Raw genomic sequence first — 19056 nt, 5'->3', positions numbered from 1 at the left:
TGGTTTTTATTTTTTTCTTCTGCACATAACTTCAAAGGTAAAGAAAAACTTCTATTTATAATTTCTTATTAAGAGCAGACTAATAGTTCAAGAGAATTTCTTTACTCACTTAAAATTGATCCTAATCTTAGCCAGTATTGACTATATAAAATGTCTTTCCACAGATTCCTTTCCCATAAACCTTTTAAAGACTTTCTTTCCTGCATTCACATTTTGTCCTTTGTTTTCCTTTTTGAATAACTAATCTCACCTTAGGTTAAAACCACCTTCCCCCCCCTCAACAAAAATGTATGTTTATTTCTCTCCCTTTCTTTTTTTTTCCCAAAAACACGTGTCTTACTCTCCTCACATAGAGTTATTCCCCTTGTTATTTCCAGTAGTCTTAATTATATTTATTAGAATTCTTAATTCTTAGAAACTTTAATTTTTAGTGAAAACTAAGTACTAATTGATGAGGGACCATAAGGCAAGCTGAGGGCCAAGCACAAGCTAACATTGCCACCCCTCCACCCCCACCCCCGCCCCATGGAATATGTGTGATATTCCTCAGGCATTCCTGGCTGCCTAAGAACAAAGAAAAGACAATCTTATCAATGTTATGTCATCCTCATCAAGATGTAAAGGGGGTTAAGTGCTTGCCATGGTGATGTGCAGAACAAAGGCAAATGAAAAATCAAATTCCCTTACTGCCTACAGCCCATTGACAAGTCCTTGAAACAGGAAGCATGACCTTCCGCTAGGAGCCGCAGCTGCCTGGATGATGACACTTTGCTAGGGGCAAAAGGGAATCTTGGCTTAACATTATTCTGACCCCCCAGAATCCTGTGAGTCTCCTTAAACACATAAAAATTCCTTTGCAAACCTCCTTTATCTTAAACCCCCAAGTATATGTTGGCAATTATACCCCAAGCATATGACACCGATATACATCTGAAGGATCTCATGACTGAGGTTTTAGCAAGCATTAATAAATGACATTTTCCTAAAAACAGTCTCTCAAGCTCCTGGAAACCTTGCTTTCAAAATTCCTGAGAGACTTAGGCTGTTCCTAACCCCCTCCCAACCTGAAGGTATATAATCAGTCACTTTTCACAATCCCAGTGCAGCTCTTTCTGCCCACGTCCTGTCCCCATGCTTTAATAAAACCACCTTTTTGCACCAAAGACGTCTTCAAGAGTTCTTTCTTGGCCATTGGCTCCAAACTCCCACCATCACCCCAAAACCCCATCAGTAACAAATTGTGAACTATTACATCAGAATTCTTTAGATTGGCACATTTATGATCATATTTTATAATTTCTACAAACATGTGCCTTTAATAGTCAATCTATTAATAAAACATACTTGTTCCTAACAGACTTAGATTTACCCCTAGTTTCTCTGTAACAAGACAAAAGTAGATAAACTATGGTCAGTATTTAATGTTTCATTATCTTATTTGAAAATTATCTTCATTGAAAATCAATGAAATTTGCATTTCAAGGAATGGCTCCTAGAGCCTAGAAAAGGGTAAACAATTTACATCACAAAAGCACAGAGAGAGTATGTGAGTTTTCTCTAAGGAGGAGATTTGGAACAACCCTGTTACCAGAGTTCTGGTCAAAAGAGCTTTTTTAGAGGTTTATATATATTTTTTAAAGACTTCTTTCTTTCTTTCTTACTTTCTTTCTTTCATTCATTCTTTCTCTAGTATCACAAGATTGTGGGTTGTGTTTGTATTTGAAAGATATGATAAAATTTATAATTTCAAGGGATAGAGAAAAATGCAAATTTTTACAAGTTTCAGAATAATTGCTGCTTAAAATTTATCTTATTTTTCTTAACTACAGAAACATTTAGTTTCAATAACCTGATCTTAGAGGGCACCTGTTGGGATGAGCACTGGGTGTTGTATGGAAACCAATTTGACAATAAATTTCATATTAAAAAAATAATAACCTGATCTTAAATAATATCCACAAATGTTTTGAGAGGAATAGGCAAAGTTTGGGGATTGGTTAGGATGGGTGGGTTCTGCTTGTTTCTAGAGTTGCATTTCTGGTTTTGTAGAGATTCGTAAGACAAGGACAGTTGTTTCTAGCTCCCCCCCAAAAAATGGATTCTAGCCTGAATATCAAGGGACTGCCCCACCCACTTTTAACTAAATTTGCTTTTTCATAGGAGGGAGACATTTACTAAAAGGAGCATCAAAAGATTTATGCTTTTGAGGGGTGCCTGGGTGGCTCAGTCGGGTTAAGGTCTGATGTCGGCTCAGGTCATGATCTCGAGGTTTGTGAGTTTGAGCCCCGCGTCGGGCTCTGTGCTGACAGCTCAGAGCCTGGAACCTGCTTCGGATTCTGTGTCTCCCTCTCCCTCTGCCCCTCCCTTGCTCATGCTCTGTGTTTCTCTGTCTCTCAATAATAAATAAAAATGTTAAAAAAAATTTTTTTAAAGATTTATGCTTTTGAAAAGTCTGCATAAAGTACATTAACAAAAACTTTTTTTCTGCCTATACACTTTAACCTTGGCTTGTATTAGTCCCTTTAGCCATTCACAGATCATTTGGAGGAGAGCCTAGGATAAGTTTTGGTCCTCTGTTTTCTCTGTGAAGGGGTAGTTGTAAATAGTCAAATAAGCATTTTAGCTACTCTCTAAATTTGGATGATCTTGTAAAAGTAGAGGTAAAAAGACTTTATAACTAAAAATATCAGCTATTTTCCAGGGGGGGAAAAAGGCTTTTTGTGGTGGAGGGTCTAGGATGCACCACCAAAGGACATATAGCAATGCCTGAGGCTGGAAGAGCCTGGTTACAGAACCCTGGAAGGGAGGAGCAAAGGGAGCCTTCTTCCCAGTCTCTGGTGCTTTTGTTAAATTTATTTCCTGGCTTTCAGCATTTACAAGGCAATTTGTATACTTTGAACCTAGAGATTAGTCCTGAATGCTCCCTGTAAATCTTGTAGGGAAAAGTGATTGAAACGGGAAGATGAGACTGGGTCTTAGGAAGGGGGATTTACATTACATGTGAACATTTACTTTGGTCTTAAGTTTAATTTCTCGTTTTTGTTTTCTTGTTTTTATTATTATTATTATCATTATTATTATTATTTTCTTGCCAAGGAAGTCCGTAAGGTTAATGTTTTACTAATAAGAGAATTGAGAGTTCTCTATAAAGAAAATTTTTCTTTTAAATGTAGCCAAATTAAAGATTCATTGTCTGGCCATTTTAGGCAGGGAAATTGAAAGGACCTCATCAGAGAAAAGGCTGGGGTTTTTTTCCCTTTGTTTCTTTTTAGGCTTCTATTCTTTCCAGAACCACTCTACACATGCCTTGTACTGCAAATAGCATATGTCCTCCTTGTCAGGGACAAGGGGTTAATGGTTTCTCTAGACTAGGTAACTTCTAAGGAAGGTCCAGTTGAGAATAACCAGAGGGAGCTATCATATGCACATTCCAGACTACCTAACTAGCTCCTGGATGAGAGGACATGTGAACCAGACCACCAACCCCAATAAAAAAAAAAAAAAAACCAGACCCCCAAACGAACATAAGACTTCCTCTTTTCCTTTCTGAGTCTCTCAAACACTCACTCCATCTGTTATCTGCTCTCTCTATATTGTCAATAAACTCTGCTTTCGCCTCCTTCTGGCCCACGTTTGATTTCCATCCTCTCAAAGCCAAGGATCCTCTTGGCTGGCTGGTCTGAGGGACATCCTCTGGGTCTTTGGATCTGCCCTGACAGCATCACATTGATAAGTAGGATCTATTAATAGCAATTCAAACCAATAAACCTTGTAATGGCTTAACCAAAGACAAAAGAGGCATCCAGAGAGAGGATAGCTGATGCAGCCCCAGGATCCAAAAGTTTACTCAAGTTAATCTAAGAAAGCAAAAGCCTTCATTGTAATGGCAGTAAGGATGATGTAGTGATTATGCTATGTCCAATCTCCCAAAAAATCTTGATATGCCTCCAGTCACAGACCCGCTAATCCATGACACCGGGCAGGTGATACAGGAATGGAAATTTCCAGTACTAACAAGCAATGAGGGTTGAGATGACAAAGGTTTCTATGAGCTGCAAGGTCTTACGGCAAACTCCCCTGAGAGCCGGCATGGCAGAGAGACAGAGACAGATAGACAGAGAGACAGAGAGAGATGGGAAGGGGTATCCCCAGTCTGTTTGGCCACCAAGGTGCACCCCAGTAAGAGCAACCTCTGGATGATGGACACCAGAAGGAATGTTCTCATTGGTCACAAACCAACCCTTTAAGGACATAGAACAAAAAGAAAGAAGAATCGTCATCCTATTTTTTTCTGGCTAAGCCTTGGTCTCTTCGAGCCATTCCAATACCTAGGAGGGATATGCCCTGTGGACTGTTTGGTGCTTTACGGTGTACCTCATTGCACGGAAGTTTTCTTGAGGTTGGTAGATGACCTAGTGTCAATCTAACTTGTTCCTGGACCAATTTACACCAACACAGGAGACTTCTTGAGACGGCAAGCACTAAAACAGCTTTTAAGTGTTGACCTGTGCCACTACTTTTGTAGCTTTGGCTTCCATGGTGTCCTCTTAGCAACAGCCTATAACCCACAGCAGAGTTTGTCCAAACAGATGTCAGTCTGATGAAAACATGGAACTCACCAGTCTGTGGGCCAGCTCCAACAGAAGCCTTTTAGGGGCTATGCCTGCCTTCTACCATATGTAATTCCTTTTTAAATGTTTTTTTATTTATTTTTGAGACAGAGAGAGACAGAGTATGAGCAGGGGAGGGGCAGAGAGAGAGTGAGACACAGAATCTGAAGCAGACTCCAGGCTCTGAGTTGTTAGCACAGAGCCCGAAGTGGGGCTCGAACTCACAAACCGCAAGATCATGATCTGAGCCAGAGTCGTACGCTCAACCAACTGAGCCACCCAGGCACCCCTACCATATGTAATTCCTTTTTAGGATACATGGCACTAAAGACACAGACAAAGGAAAACAAAGACCATCTCTGGGAGGAGATTGATTAATAACCAAAGAGTCATCTACCAAATTCAACCAAACTGTCGCTAAACCCAAGGAACTAGTTCTACAATATTTTTTCTTGCCAATCTAAATTTAGAAAGAGAGAAAAATACCTGACACTACTTCCACTCCATCAAACTCTGCAGACAGAGATTCCTGGAGATGGTAAGAAGTCTTACATTCTACTGGCTGTATATCAGATGTTCTAGGCCTCAGCTATAGCATACAGGGTGAGCCATGTTCAGTAAGTTCAAAAGTCCTGCCCACTACAACTGTCAGGGAGGGAGAATTTCCTCTGCTATTAAAGGTCCTTCTAGCTGGACTAAGAATCAAATTGAAATGGGACAGAATAACAGGAAAAAAATCAAATTTAGTTTCATACTAATGAGGGTTACACACACACACACACACACACACACACACACACAAACTTCCAAAGTTAGGCAACATGAAGCTTATCTGACATCCTAGTTAAGGAGAAGGGTAGGGGTCTGGGGACACGAAGGGGAGGAAGACCCTCAGCAGGAAGATGAAAGGAGATGTTTGGAAAACAAAGGTTGCCCTGTTATACTGGCAAGTTTCTTAGGTAAAGAGGAATCTGTATTAATAGTTGTGTTCTTCAGACAGGCAGGCAGCTGAAGGGGAGGTGAAAACTTCCTGGATTGGTAGAGTTGCGATGGCTTTTAACACAAAACAATTTTCATGCCAAAGATGCCCATCTTGAGGATCCCTGTCCTGGCCCTCCATCATTAACTTGACTGTGGTGATACTTTCATGTGTCTATCTACCTCTTGAAACATCGTGTTTTTGAAAACTTTAAATATGTGAATTTGAAGTGAAGTTACTTATATCTGAATAAAATTGTCACAAACATCTTCCAATATCTTCAATATAAAACGATCTTTCTTACTATCTGTCCGGATCACCCTGGTTGTCCAGCTGTTTCCATGCAGCCATCACTGTCTAGCAATTGTTTTTCCACCATGAGTGTCTGCTACTATGTCTCTGAGTATTGCACACTCTGCTACTTCTACTAAGAACTCTGCCCCTTTTCCAGTAGTGGTGTTGCTTTCTCTCTCCAGCTGAACATGCTGCCTCCATTCAGACTAGGTCACCAGTCACCCGCATGTGAGCCTGCTGAAAGAAGTACTTCAGGCTTTGCTCCCAGCCTTATGCATTCCCACCTCCCCGAATTGCCATTCACTCTGTAGAATGTATTTCCACATGTCTTCCTCCTGGTAGTCTATGAATTCCTACAACGGAAAGGGCTGTTTATTAATATCAGTTACCTGGGGACAGAGCCGGGGCTGTGGTCCATGGGTGCTTGAGGAGAGACGGTGGCCAGGCTGTCAGGACTGTGCTCCTAAGATTACATCCGCTGGGTGTAGTTTGATCAGTGGACAGCAGGGGACGATGTGGGTCTTTCCCTAGTGTCTGCACAGAGTGACATCTGTGTAATCCCCTCAAATCACATAAGCTCCACAGGGCTAGGTTATAGGTGCTTGTGTGTGCTGGTGGGGACTCAGAAGGTGTGTCCTCTCTGGGCTGGACAGAATCTCCTGCTCACATGTCTGTGGCAGCTCATCGCAGCTGCTTCTTCCCTAGTCACTCCACGGAGCAAACTCTGAGACTCACCAGCGCCCTCTGTCTAAAAGCTGAGTGACTAGCGCAGTAGAGTCTCAGGGTGGAGCAGAGATCAGAGGAAACAAATGTACAGGAACAGCCCCTTCTCCCAGAGGCCACCGAAGGAGATGAGATGCCTGGGACAGCCCAGGTCCTGCAGTGGGGTCTTCGCAGGTATGTGTTAACCATGGTATGGACGCTTCTCTTGCATGTGCTCCTCTCTCATTGCAGTAAGGACCATCCTCAGTGATCCAGAGAAGCCCCCAAGCCTATGTCAACCCCTTTGGATGAGAACCCCAAGTAGCTTCACCTTCATCCCTGCTCCATCACCTGTGAGTGTCTCTGTATCCATAGAAGAATCTGCCAGACTCATCTGTACCCTGAGAAGTGACATCATTGTTGGTAATATATATATATATATATATATATATATATATATATATAGGCACCAGAAGAAACCGGGGAACTCTCCCCAGTATCTCCTGAAATTCAACTCAGAGTCAGATACACACCAGGGATCCCAGGTCCCGTCATTTTCTGGGTCCAAAAATGCTTCAACGAATTCAGGTGTTCTAATATCTCTAGACTCCAGTATGGGGACAAGGAGACTATTACTGTCTCATTATGCCAAGATAATGCAGTACTCCAGACCCACAGGGAAGTGAGACAAAATTCCCCTTTACTCTCTAAGCCTGCTGACATTCCTTGTCAGGTGGCTCAGGGGGTGATTTCTGTTGTCAGATCTTCAACAAAGAAGATCTGTTTCCTGGAAACAGATGATTTCACAGTGTCATATCCCTTACTTCAACTAAATTTTTTTTTTAATTTTTTTAACGTTTATTCATTTTTGAGAGACAGAGAGAGACAGAGCATGAGCGGGGAAGGGGCAGAGAGAGGGAGACACAGAATCCGAAGCAGGCTCCTGGCTCCGAGCTGTCAGCACAGAGCTCGATGCAGGGCTCGAACCCACGAACCATAAGATCATGACCTGAGCCAAAGTCAGGCGCTCAACCGACTGAGCCACCCAGGTGCCCCTAAATTTTTAGACTGATAACTTATTCTGACCGTGTTCATGTTTTCAAAGGCAAACTTGCTTGCACAGAGATAAAAATTCCTCAGAAGATATGTTAGAGGCCAAAAGATGTTGATTCCAGTTCTGGTTCTAGTGGCAGCTCACAGACGCTTCTGGTCTAAGTGTTTCAATATGGGTTTCAGGTTACAAAACCAACATGCAGAAATGAATGGTAGTCTATACAGAAGCAATAAACCATCAACACTTAAAAATAAAAATAATGCCATTTATAATGACGTAATTTTGAAATTCTTAAGGATATATTTAGAAAAATTGGAAGACATACATGGAAAACTATAAAACACTGTAAGAGAAATGAAAGAAAACTTGAATACATGACTACATATTCCTTGCTTATGGAACAAAATGCAGGATTTGGCTAAGGTAATGAATTTAAATTTTTCAGCTAATACCTGGTGCCAACAGCTTCCTGGCACAAAACAAACAAATGGAATATCCCTCCATTCTTAAGAAAATATTAGAAAATTGAATTCAGTTATATATACTATAATAAGAAGTATATGTCATGACCAAATAGAGTTTATTTCAGGGATGCAAGTCCTGTTTTATATTCAAAAACCAATCAATGCAATCTCCTGTATTAACAGACTAAAGGAGAAAAATCCCATGATCTTATCAATCAATATGGAAAAAGCATATGACACAATTCAAAACCTATTCATGATAATAGATGAGAATGACTAAATGAATATGATAAATATTCGCAGAGAATGAAAACTAGAGGAGCACACCCTCAGCTTGATAAAGAAAACTATAAAATTCCAATAGCTAAACACATGAAGATGAATCACTAAAAGATTTTCTCTTGGCGTAGAGACCAAGGCAATCATGTCCAGTCTCAACACTGCTGTTCAACTGAGGACTGGATGTGCCTGACAGAACCATAAGGCAAGAAAAATAATGAGAGATATACAGACTAACAAGAGACATTGTCCCTATTTTCAGGGACGAGAATGGTCTACAAGAGGAAACACAAAGAAAGCTACAAATATTTATATAAATATAAATTTGAGGAAAAATAAGTAATTTCAGGAAGGTCATATTACAAGATCAACATAGAAAGATCATTTAGATGTACATACTTGCAATAAACATGTGAAAACTGAATTAAAATACCACTAAAACCACTCAACAATGAAATCTTCTGGTGCATATTTAACAAAACACGTACAGGCCATGGATGCTGAAATCTGGACAATCCTGGTACATGTAATCAAAGTGGATCTAAAACAATGGAGAGACATATTCTGTTCATGGATTAGAAGACTCAGTATAGTATAGATGTCAATTCTTCCCGAATTATATAAAAGTTAAATTCAGCCCCTATCACAACAAGACAGAGTGGCATGGATGGAAGGATAGACACATTGGTCAATGTAACAGAACAGAAAACCCAGAAACAGACCCATGAAACTATGGGTAAGTATTTTTTTTTAATTTTTTTAAGGTTTATTTAATTTTGAGAGAGAGAGTGTGTGTGCACGAGTTGGGGAAAAGCAGAGAGAGAGGGAGACACAGAATCTGAAAGCAGGCTCCAGGCTCTGAACTGTCAGCACAGAGCCCGATGCAGGGCTTAGACCCATGAGCCATGAGATCATGACCTGAGCTAAAGTTGGAGGCTCAACCAACTGATCCACCCAGGCGCCTCTTGATAAGTACTTTTGACAAAGTTGCAACAAAAGTCTTTCAGGGGAGGAAAGATGGCCTTCTGGAGAGACAGCCACAGAACTATTGGATATCCACAGGGAGAAATGAATTTCACCTAAAATTCTCACCTTATAAAAAAATTCCCTAAATGCATCATAGACATAATGTATAACATAAAGCTATAAATGTTTAGAAGAACACATGGGAGAAAATCTTCAGGATCTAAGGTTTGTATAAACATGTTTAGACAAGACACCAACAGCACAACCTATACAATTAAAAAATGATAAATTTTACTTCATCAAAGATAAATCCATTGCTTTTCCTTTACTTTGTAAATTAGTAAGATGATGAAATTCGCTGAAGAACTCAATTTATGAGAGAGTAGTTGGAATCCATTGTTTTAATACAAAGGAGTTTTAAAATATTCAAAACATGCATATTCTAAATCACATACCAAGGGAGGGATATGACAGATGTAGTTCATCTTCTCTGGGTGCCAGCAACTTAAGTTTTAATTTAGGTAAATGTTTGCATCTCCCACAAGCCAGTACTCCCAAGAGTGAAACATGCTACAGGGGTAAGCATAGTGGCAGCACTATGGGCCACACCTTCAATGGATCAGACCACTGATGTGTGAACACACAGGGACTTGGTGAGCTGCAGAAATCAGCAGGACTCAGAGCTTTGGGCCATGGCCAGATGAGTACCCCAGGACCAGCAGGAGGTGCTGTGGGACTGACCTGTGGTCCCTACACAGCTACTAAGTGAGGAACATACACTCAAAGGAGCCTGGTGGGGGCTGGGCCCTGTGCTCCCTGATGGGGACTCAGCAGCTGTGTCCTCTCTGGCCTGGCTTTTGCCCTGAGCAGGGATCTGTATGTTGTGTCAGCAGGTGCTTCCTCCCCAGGCTCTCCCCAGGGGTGAAGCCAACCTCCATCCTGCTCAGTGTGTGGTGTGAGCTGAGCTCCAGCACCAGGACTCAGGGAGAGTTGGACAGTCAGTGGATAGACCCCATTTGCATGGACAGCCCCTCCTGTGCAGGGGGTGGAGGAGAAAAGAAGGCCTGGGGCAGCCCATTCCACTGTGATACCAGGGCCTGTGTCACCATGGCTTGGACTCCTGTCCTCCTCGTGCTCCTCTCCCACTGCACAGGTAGGGACAGGCCTCAGGGACACAGGGAAGTCCTCCAGCTGATGTCTGACCCTGTGGCTCAGATCCTGAAAAACTCTACCCTGGTCTCTACCTTATCACCCATGAGTGTCTGTGTTTGCAGGTTCCCTGTCCCAGCCTGTGCTGACCCAGCCGCCCTCCCTGTCTGCATCTCCGGGAACAACAGCCAGACTCACCTGCACCCTAAGCAGTGGATTCATTGTTGGCAGCTATAGCATGCAGTGGTACCAGCAGAAGTCAAGGAGCCCTCCCTAGTATCTCCTGTACTATTACTCAGAACATATAGATACCAGGGCTCTGGGGTCCCCAGTCACTTCTCTGAATCCAAAGATGCTTCAGCCAATGCTGGGCATCTCTGGGCTCCAGCTTTAGGACGAGGGTAATTATTACTGTCAGATCTGACACAGCAGTGCTGCTCATAGGGACACACACATGGGAAAGTGGGGCAGATATCTCAGCCTGCTCAGGACCCCGGACACTGACTGACTCTCTTGCAATTTAAAATAACTTGAATACACACTGACTGTACTTGGAAGTAGCTTGTGGGTCACAATGTCCTTCCTAACAGTTTCCTATGCACCCTATGTGACCTCTGGAGAAACAAAAACCAAGACAACAAAAAACCCACGATGACACAGAAACTTTGCTTAGTGATCCAAGTTGTAAAAATCAGAGCCTTTTGAGCTGGCTTTTTTTTTTTTCTCTTTATGACAGCTAACAATTTTTTTAGGTTTCTTGTTGGTCAGGGCCTGAGGACCATCCCGGGAGGTAGACAGTCCTCCACAGTATGGACTCTGTTCCTGCAGGGTTCAGAGCAGAGACCCTCCCTTCTCTTTCAGGTTCCTGTGCTCAGGGCTGGCTGAGGCTGTGTCCAGAGACAAGGCACTAGGATGGGAGATGCTATTTGAGGACACAGGCCAAAGAAGAATTTTAGGCATCGAGCTGTCTTGGAACCTTTGCTGGGTACCTGAGCTTTCAGTTGTGATGTTGGGGTGGGCATTTAGGCAAAATTCCCAAATTCGGGAAAACAAAGAAAGATTGAAAACCTTACACATTGGAGGATTTCAGTATGTCAGGATGAATAAATGCCATGTGGTTAGTTGGATTGGACCCTGGAACAAAGAATGACATTAGTGGCAAAAAATAAAAATAAAGATAAAAATAACAGAGACTTGTGAAATCTGGATAAAGTCTGCAGTTTCATTAATATCATTTGACCACTGTTCAGTTTTTGTTTTACTAAATATGCCATGGTTATGCACGATGTTTTCATTAGAATAATCTGGGTGAAAGGTATTGAGAGATCTCTGAATCTTTGCATTTTTTTCCGTAAACATAAAATTATTACAGAATAAAAGTTTCAACACACAAACACATGTAGAATAAAAAAGAATTAAAATATATCCTAGTTAGAACTCCAGTTCTCCTCCATCCATGATTTTACCGGGTCCTGGGGGAGCTCACTTTAACCCCATCCCTCGGCAGGGAGACTGAATGTGGTGCTACAAGGCAGAACTGGTCAGCACTCCTGTACCCCTGCTGGTGACCATGGTGCCAGTGAGGAGCTTATTGTGGACTCCCACCTGACATTAACACACTAATAAGGGGATGGGAAGCAGGGGAGCTGGCCCTGCAGTTGACCACTCCCCTCCCTGGTGCCAGTGAGGGTATGGGGCCCAGTGAGCTGCTAAGCATTGATCCTAGGCAGCAAAGCAGCTCCATTCAGACCTGTGTGACCCTCCCTGGGGTCAGCAGGGAGCGTGTCCCACTCCCGACCTGATGAGAACTGGGAGGTGACAATCAATGCCCCACTTTTTCCAGGACAAAGTCAGCAGCACAGCAGTGGGGGTGAGCACTCCACATCCTCTGAGACCACTGGGAAACTGACATAGAACCCCTGAGATCCTGTTGCACCTCAATGAGAGGATCGAATGGTTGAAGGAAAATAATTAGGGACCCAACATCCCATGATATAATATCCCAAATATCCAGGATCTAGTAAAAAATATCACCCGTCATGTCAAGAACCAGGAAGACCAAACCTTGAATGAGAAAGGAGAATCTACTGTCACCAACACTGAAACGACTCACATGCTGAAATTATGGGACAGATGTTTTTAGGCAACAATCATAATATTCATTTGATGAGCAGCTACAAATACGCTTGGAACAAAGGGAAAAGACAGAAATACAGACTTGAAATAGATGTCATCAAAACAAATGGAATTTATAGAACTGAAAAATACAACAGATGAAACTGAAAAGGAAGACTCTCTCGGGGCGCCTGGGTGGCGCAGTCGGTTAAGCGTCCGACTTCAGCCAGGTCACGATCTCGCGGTCCATGAGTTCGAGCCCCGCGTCAGGCTCTGGGCTGATGGCTCGGAGCCTGGAGCCTGTTTCCGATTCTGTGTCTCCCTCTCTCTCTGCCCCTCCCCGTTCATGCTCTGTCTCTCTCTGTCCCAAAAATAAATAAAAACGTTGAAAAAAAAATTTAAAAAAAAAAGAAAAGGAAGACTCTCTGGAGAGACTCAAGAGTGGGTGACATTTATTTATTATTCACTTGCTTCTTGAAAGCAAGAACAGGTTCCCTCTACAGGATTCTCACCGCCATGAACAGACTCTTAAGGATGCCACCAGGGGGCACTGTGTGCCTGCTCAAAGCTGCCAAGGACTGAAAGTAACTGAAATGGTTCCAACTGAACGGGCCCTGCACCCATGCCCACTGGCCTGAGTTGGAGGTGACAGCAGCTGCTTCCTCCCAAGGGTCAAATTCAGAGCTCTTAACCACCCCAGACATACTCTTTGTAGGAAATCTACGAGTAGGGCTGAGGACCCAGTACCAAATGGAGTTCATATTTGCATAATGTAATAACGTAACACCAAACATACCCTTGACTCCTGAGCTGTGGAGGAGATAAAAGAGACAACCCAGAGACTAGCACCAGCTGTAAGGCCAGGGACCTTTGGAAAGTCCACTCCATGACCTGGACTCCTCTCTTCCTCTTCCCCCTCCTCACCCACTACCCAGGTTCATGGAGATTTCAGAGGTCAGCCTTTGGAAGGATCCCTCTGCCTTTATGCTTCATTCCTAACATGTGTCTGTTTTCATTTCAGGGACCAGTTCTCAGGCTGTGGTGTCTCGGGAGCCCTCACTGACCGTGTCCGCAGGAGGGACAGTCACTCTCACCTGTGGCTCCAGCACTGGAGCAGTTATCGATGCTCACTATCAATACTGTTCCATCAGAAGCTTGGACAAGCCCCCGGGACACTGGTTTTCAACACAAATAGCAAACACTCCTGGACCTCTGCATGGTTCTTAGGCTCCCTCCTTGGGGGCAAAGCTTCCCTGACCCTCACAGGGGCCCAGCCCTAGGACGAGGCTGAGTACCACTGCAGGCTACACTATAGCGGTGCTTGGCACAGTGGGAGACCCAGATGAGGAAAGAAGACACAAACTTTTGTTTAACAGAGTGTGGGTACAAACAAAACCATGTGATGTTGGCATCCCATGACTAGATACCTGAGTTCTCAGGTTAGCCTAAATGTTGACCATCCATAGACAGTGATGCAGAGTCTGAATTGCTTCCCATTCCTGTTTGAGTCCTAAAGTGGAGCAAATATATGAATGTCTTGGGAGGAACTGGTCCACAAAAAGCAGGTTTCAATTATTTTGTATTAGACAAAGAACGGTATGTGCCTGGATCAGAACTAAAAACTGAGGTCAAACACATTTCCTCCCAAAAAAAAGGAACATCTCTAATATTCCTTGTCATCTAAGGACAAACAGAGGAAACCCTCATTTTGTATATTTCTAAAGTTTATTGGGGCACCTGGCTGACCCAGTTGGCAGAGAATGTGACTCTTAATCTCAGGGTTGTGAGTTCAAGCCCCACACTGGGTGCAGAGATTATGTACATAAATAAATAAACTTAAAAAAATTATTTTTAAATAAATAAAGTTTATTTTATTCGGTTGCATTTTAATGCAATGCAAGGATATTGTATATTTTTTAATATTAAAAATTAAAAACAATTTTTGGAAAGAATTCTTTTTCCATTATACTCTGGGTTAAATTGTATCCTCCCAAAGAACGTATATTGAAGTCGTTAGCCCTTAGGACCTACAAATATGACCTTATTTGAAAATAGGGTTGTCATAGATGTCATTAGTTAAGATGAGACAATACTGGGGGAAGGTGGCCTCCTAGTCCAGTATGTCTGGTGTGCTTGTAATAAGACAGCCAGAGGAAGCCAAGGACGGCACTGCGGGAAGCTGGAGGCAGAGTTTGCAGTTTGCATTTGCAACCAGGGAATTCCAAAAATTGTCCTCAAACCACTAGCAGTCATGGGAAGGCATGGAAGGATTCCCCTGCAGGTTTCGGGGGGAACATGGCCCCGCCCTATGGATCTGGGGCTTTTGGCCTCCAGATCTGTGAGACAATAACTTCTTGTTGAAGCCACCGTGCTTGTGGTACTTTGTTATGGCACCCCTAGGAACCTAATACATCAAACAGTATATTTCTGAATTTGAACAATTTCTCCCTAACTGGTTTTAAATTATTACTCAATTGTGATCATAGTTTCACTTATATTTCATATTTTTGGTCATGTTTCAAGCACTGCTATTGTCATTAAAGGCTAAAATAAGTAATTTATCCCGAGTTTAGAAGTAAATATACAATTACTGCTTAATATTTAAAAGTTACATTCAAAATAAAGATAGTCATTAGGTATTTCCAATTGTTCACCAGTTGTAAAGATTGTGAAGTTGCAAAGTTGTGAATATTATCCTGTTCATATTAAAACACATGTGGATGTAGTGAGAGAAAGGGAGATGCTTATTATTTTCAATGGGAAGCCCTAAGTACATTATTCTGGACATAAAATTCACAAAATGATAAAGTTCATTTCCTGAAGAAGTTGGTTGGAAACAGAATAGATTGAAACACGAGAAGTGATCAGTAACCAAAAACAAAGTATATCCTTCCGCATATGTTAGATCAGATAGTCTCTAACTTTAATGTACAAGTGAATCATCTGGAATCTTATAAAATTTGGATTCTGATTCCCTACGTCCGGAGTGAGGCCTGAGATTCTGCATTTTTAAGTCTGTGAGAATGGCATAAGAGGGAAGTAATTTGCGGAGAAGAACCAAAGAGAAATCCCTAACAGAACTAAAGTTTTTTGATTGAAGAAGAACCCCATGGTCCACATATCCCAGATAAAGATGCCTCCTGTTCAGACAAAAGCCCCCCTGCCCCTCTCGTCTCTCTCTCTCTTCCAATAAGTCATTTTTAGGACTTTCCCTCCTTAATTGATGCTTTCAGGTTCTGGTTCTGACCTAGTTTGGTACCTGACCATCCAGAATATCCAGGAAGATGATACTGACTCCAACTGTGGAGCAAACCATGGTAGTGGGAGCAGTTTTGTATATCCACAGTGTGATAGGTAAGGGTAGTGAGACAAAACCTCACACCTGATCCACCCTGGACCCATGTCTCTCCCCTTGGCTTGACTCACCATTCACCTCCTAACCCTGCTTTGAGAATTTTCACCATCTGAGATATTTTGGTAATGAGCACCTGTCTTTGGAAATCCTGTGTCTGCATACCCTACCTGGTCTTGGTCCACAGCAAATGCTGCCATGCATTGCAAAATATTTTCTCAGGCACTTCTCAAATCATGAGAGTTAATATGTGGACAGGTATGGTTGTTGCCACTCACCTGTTCCCTCATGGGTTTTTAGTTTGCAGGGTGTTGAAGCCTTTCACAGGTGGGCTCATAGTACAAACAGCATCGTCAGCTCCTCTGTTCCCATTGGCCTCATAGCTCAGTCATGTAGTTCTTGGTTGGCCCAGGTTCATAGTAGGATTCCATTACTAAATTGTTCTCTCTGATAGCAACAGGAATCATATGATCCCTAAACATTAAAGGGCAGAGAAACCTCTTATTATTTGAAGATGATGGATTAAATTATGGCAAAGAGCAGCAGTCCAAGAATGTAGTAGGCATGGCTACTGGGGGACAGCATTCCAAAGGACAGGGCAGATAGGAGCCACCAAGGATACTGTCAATCTATACAACCGAAAGATAAAGAATGGATGTACAAGGGACTAGGTGCAACCACCCCAAAGAAAATCATAAATTTTATTGCTCAGTAGCCATTTTTCAGGACTTAAAGCTTGTAACTGAAATTTAGGCTGGGACTCTGTGAGGAAGTCACCACTTGACGAACAGATATGGTAATAATTTCCTCACTGCTGCCCTAAAGTGACCTTTGGTTATTTAATATTAATATTAATATTCTGAGTATTGTTGAACACATGATTCAAGTGACATTCATACTCAGGAATCAAGATTATCACCATGCCCTACATTACAGTGGGGAGAACTGCATATCCCATCTAGTAGAGGTATAGCTTACAGCAGATCTATTGGGTCCATAGAATCACCCAATGAACACATTCCCATAATTGTCAGCAAAATCTCCATGCTTGTTTATTGGCCTAGTAAAATAGGCCAAGAAGTATGAGTATTAGTAGTTTAGAAGACCAAGGGAAAGCCTTAGAACCATGCTTTGCTCCATTTTCTTCAAGATGGAAATTTACAAAATAATATTATTGTGGGAAAATAGAAGAGATAAAGTGTTACTATTAATGATGCAGTGGTGTTTTGTCCCCAACATGCTGACATTTAATTCATCAATCTGGCTTCTAAACAAAAACAACAAACAACAACCACCAAAACATATGGATTCTGCCAGATGAAGGTGGATTATTATAAACTCAGTCAAGTTGTATCCCAGTTGAAGCTGCCTGATGTGGTATATCTTCTAGAGCACATTACTTAACATGACTTCAGTTAAATGGTATAGAGTCATAAAACTGGTGAATGCATACTTTTCCATACCTATCAGTTGTCATATGGAGTATCAGGTGCTGTTCACACTCATATAGAGTGGACAGTTGTACACTTAAAGTGTTGCTCCAAGACTATTTTTATTCTTCCTCTTACCCAACATATCCCCAAGAAAACTGGACCATCTGCATGTTCTACAGAACTCACAATGATGCATTATATTGCTGACATTGATTTATTTGAACAAGATGAGTAGAAGGTGGGAAGTACATCAAAGTCCTTGGTAAAAACACCATGGCTCCTGAGGAGGGGAAACACACCCTGTAAAGGACCAGGGGCCCATCACACCAGTGAGTCCAGCAGTCCACTAGGGATTCCCCAGTCTGTAACATTTTTGGATACCTTATTTATTACCTATTTATTATTATAGATAATACCTACTTTATTATTAATTACCTATTTATTATTATTATTATATCTCATAATTTTTATTCTCGAAAAGGAATCACAACACTTTACTAGGTCTATTCTGGTCCTGGAAGCACATATTCTACGATTGGAAAAACTGCTGTGACCCATTTTCAGGTGACCAAGAAAGAGACTAGGTTTGAAAAATCAGAGACAGAGTGGGGGGAAGGAGGGAAAAAAAAAAGTTACAGAGAGGGCTGGGAGGCAGACATGAGAGAGGAGGGCTAGCTTTAGGTCCTTCAGGCCCAGGGTTCCACTGACATGCAAAAGCTCAGTAGCTGTGACCTGGCCACACTGTTGCTGAGAACTCCTAGGAGGGGAGCTCATTTACATGAGAGCCCTGCCCCCACAGGTGATAGCAGTTATCATGGGAGCCGAGCAAGCTGACTCTGCTGAGCTGTGTTGAGAAGCTCAACGCTGGGGCATCTACACCATGGCCTGGGCTCTTCTCCTGTTCACACTTCTGTCTCACTGCACAGGTCAGGGGGACTTTCTGGACTGGGGGTGGGAGAGGCCACACTGCACCTTCATGCCCCTGTCCTTTCTCCAGATCTTTGGTCTCTCACTTATTTTCAGGGGCCACTTCCCAGGAAGTAGTGACTCAGGAAACTTCACTCTCAACAACTCCTGGAGGAACAGTCACACTCACCTGTGGCTCCAGTACTGGGGCCGTCACCACCAGTAATTATGCCAGCTGGGTCCAACAGAAGCCCTACCAGAGATTCCAGGGTCTGATAGGTGGGACCAGCTACCGGAACCCAGGGGTCCCTGCCTGATTCTCTGGCTCCCTGGTTGGACAGAAGGCCGTCCTCACCATCACGGGGGCGCAGTCAGAGGATGAAGCTGAGTATTACTGTGTTCTGTGGTTCAGCAACCATTACCACAGAGACAGAGGCAGATGCGGAAGTGAGACACAAACTCCTGGGCTCACCCTCTGCTCCCAATGTCACCCATCTTCGGTTCACAGATGATGCACCTGGCTAGTGTGGGCCCAGAGAGTTTGGTCTCCACGGTCACAGAGGAAGCAGTCAAATACATTGTTGTAAGTTTCAAAATGTTTCATTTTTAATCCACTATTTTTTAAAATATAATAGTGTACTCATAAAAGCCAGTACAAAGATATATATCATCAATTGCCTGGTTATTGACAGAAGTAGCAAAATAAAAACTTACACACTCATATTCTCTCTCTCTCTCTCTCTCTCTCTCTCT

The 19056-nt window shown here is 42.5% G+C and overlaps 2 long non-coding RNA genes and 1 pseudogene across 3 annotated transcripts in view; 2 read left to right on the top strand and 1 right to left on the bottom strand.

The window, feature by feature from the left end:
- Positions 1-19056, bottom strand: part of LOC147575369 (uncharacterized) — a 473279-nt gene that overhangs the window by 65312 nt on the left and 388911 nt on the right. The window lies entirely within an intron of this gene.
- Positions 1-19056, top strand: part of LOC147575371 (immunoglobulin lambda variable 5-52-like) — a 447861-nt pseudogene that overhangs the window by 52313 nt on the left and 376492 nt on the right. The window lies entirely within an intron of this gene.
- Positions 13350-14551, top strand: LOC147575379 (uncharacterized). Its single transcript, XR_015242344.1, has 2 exons — positions 13350-13547; positions 13634-14551. It is a non-coding gene; the product is annotated as an uncharacterized LOC147575379 (long non-coding RNA).

The sequence above is a fragment of the Puma concolor genome, chromosome D3, assembly GCF_028749965.1.
Source record: "Puma concolor isolate L17-30 chromosome D3, mPumCon1.1.hap2, whole genome shotgun sequence".
In the NCBI taxonomy this organism is placed as follows: domain Eukaryota; kingdom Metazoa; phylum Chordata; class Mammalia; order Carnivora; family Felidae; genus Puma; species Puma concolor.
The sequence above is the reverse complement of the archived record's forward strand: the minus strand, read 5'-3'. Positions and strand labels throughout refer to the sequence as shown.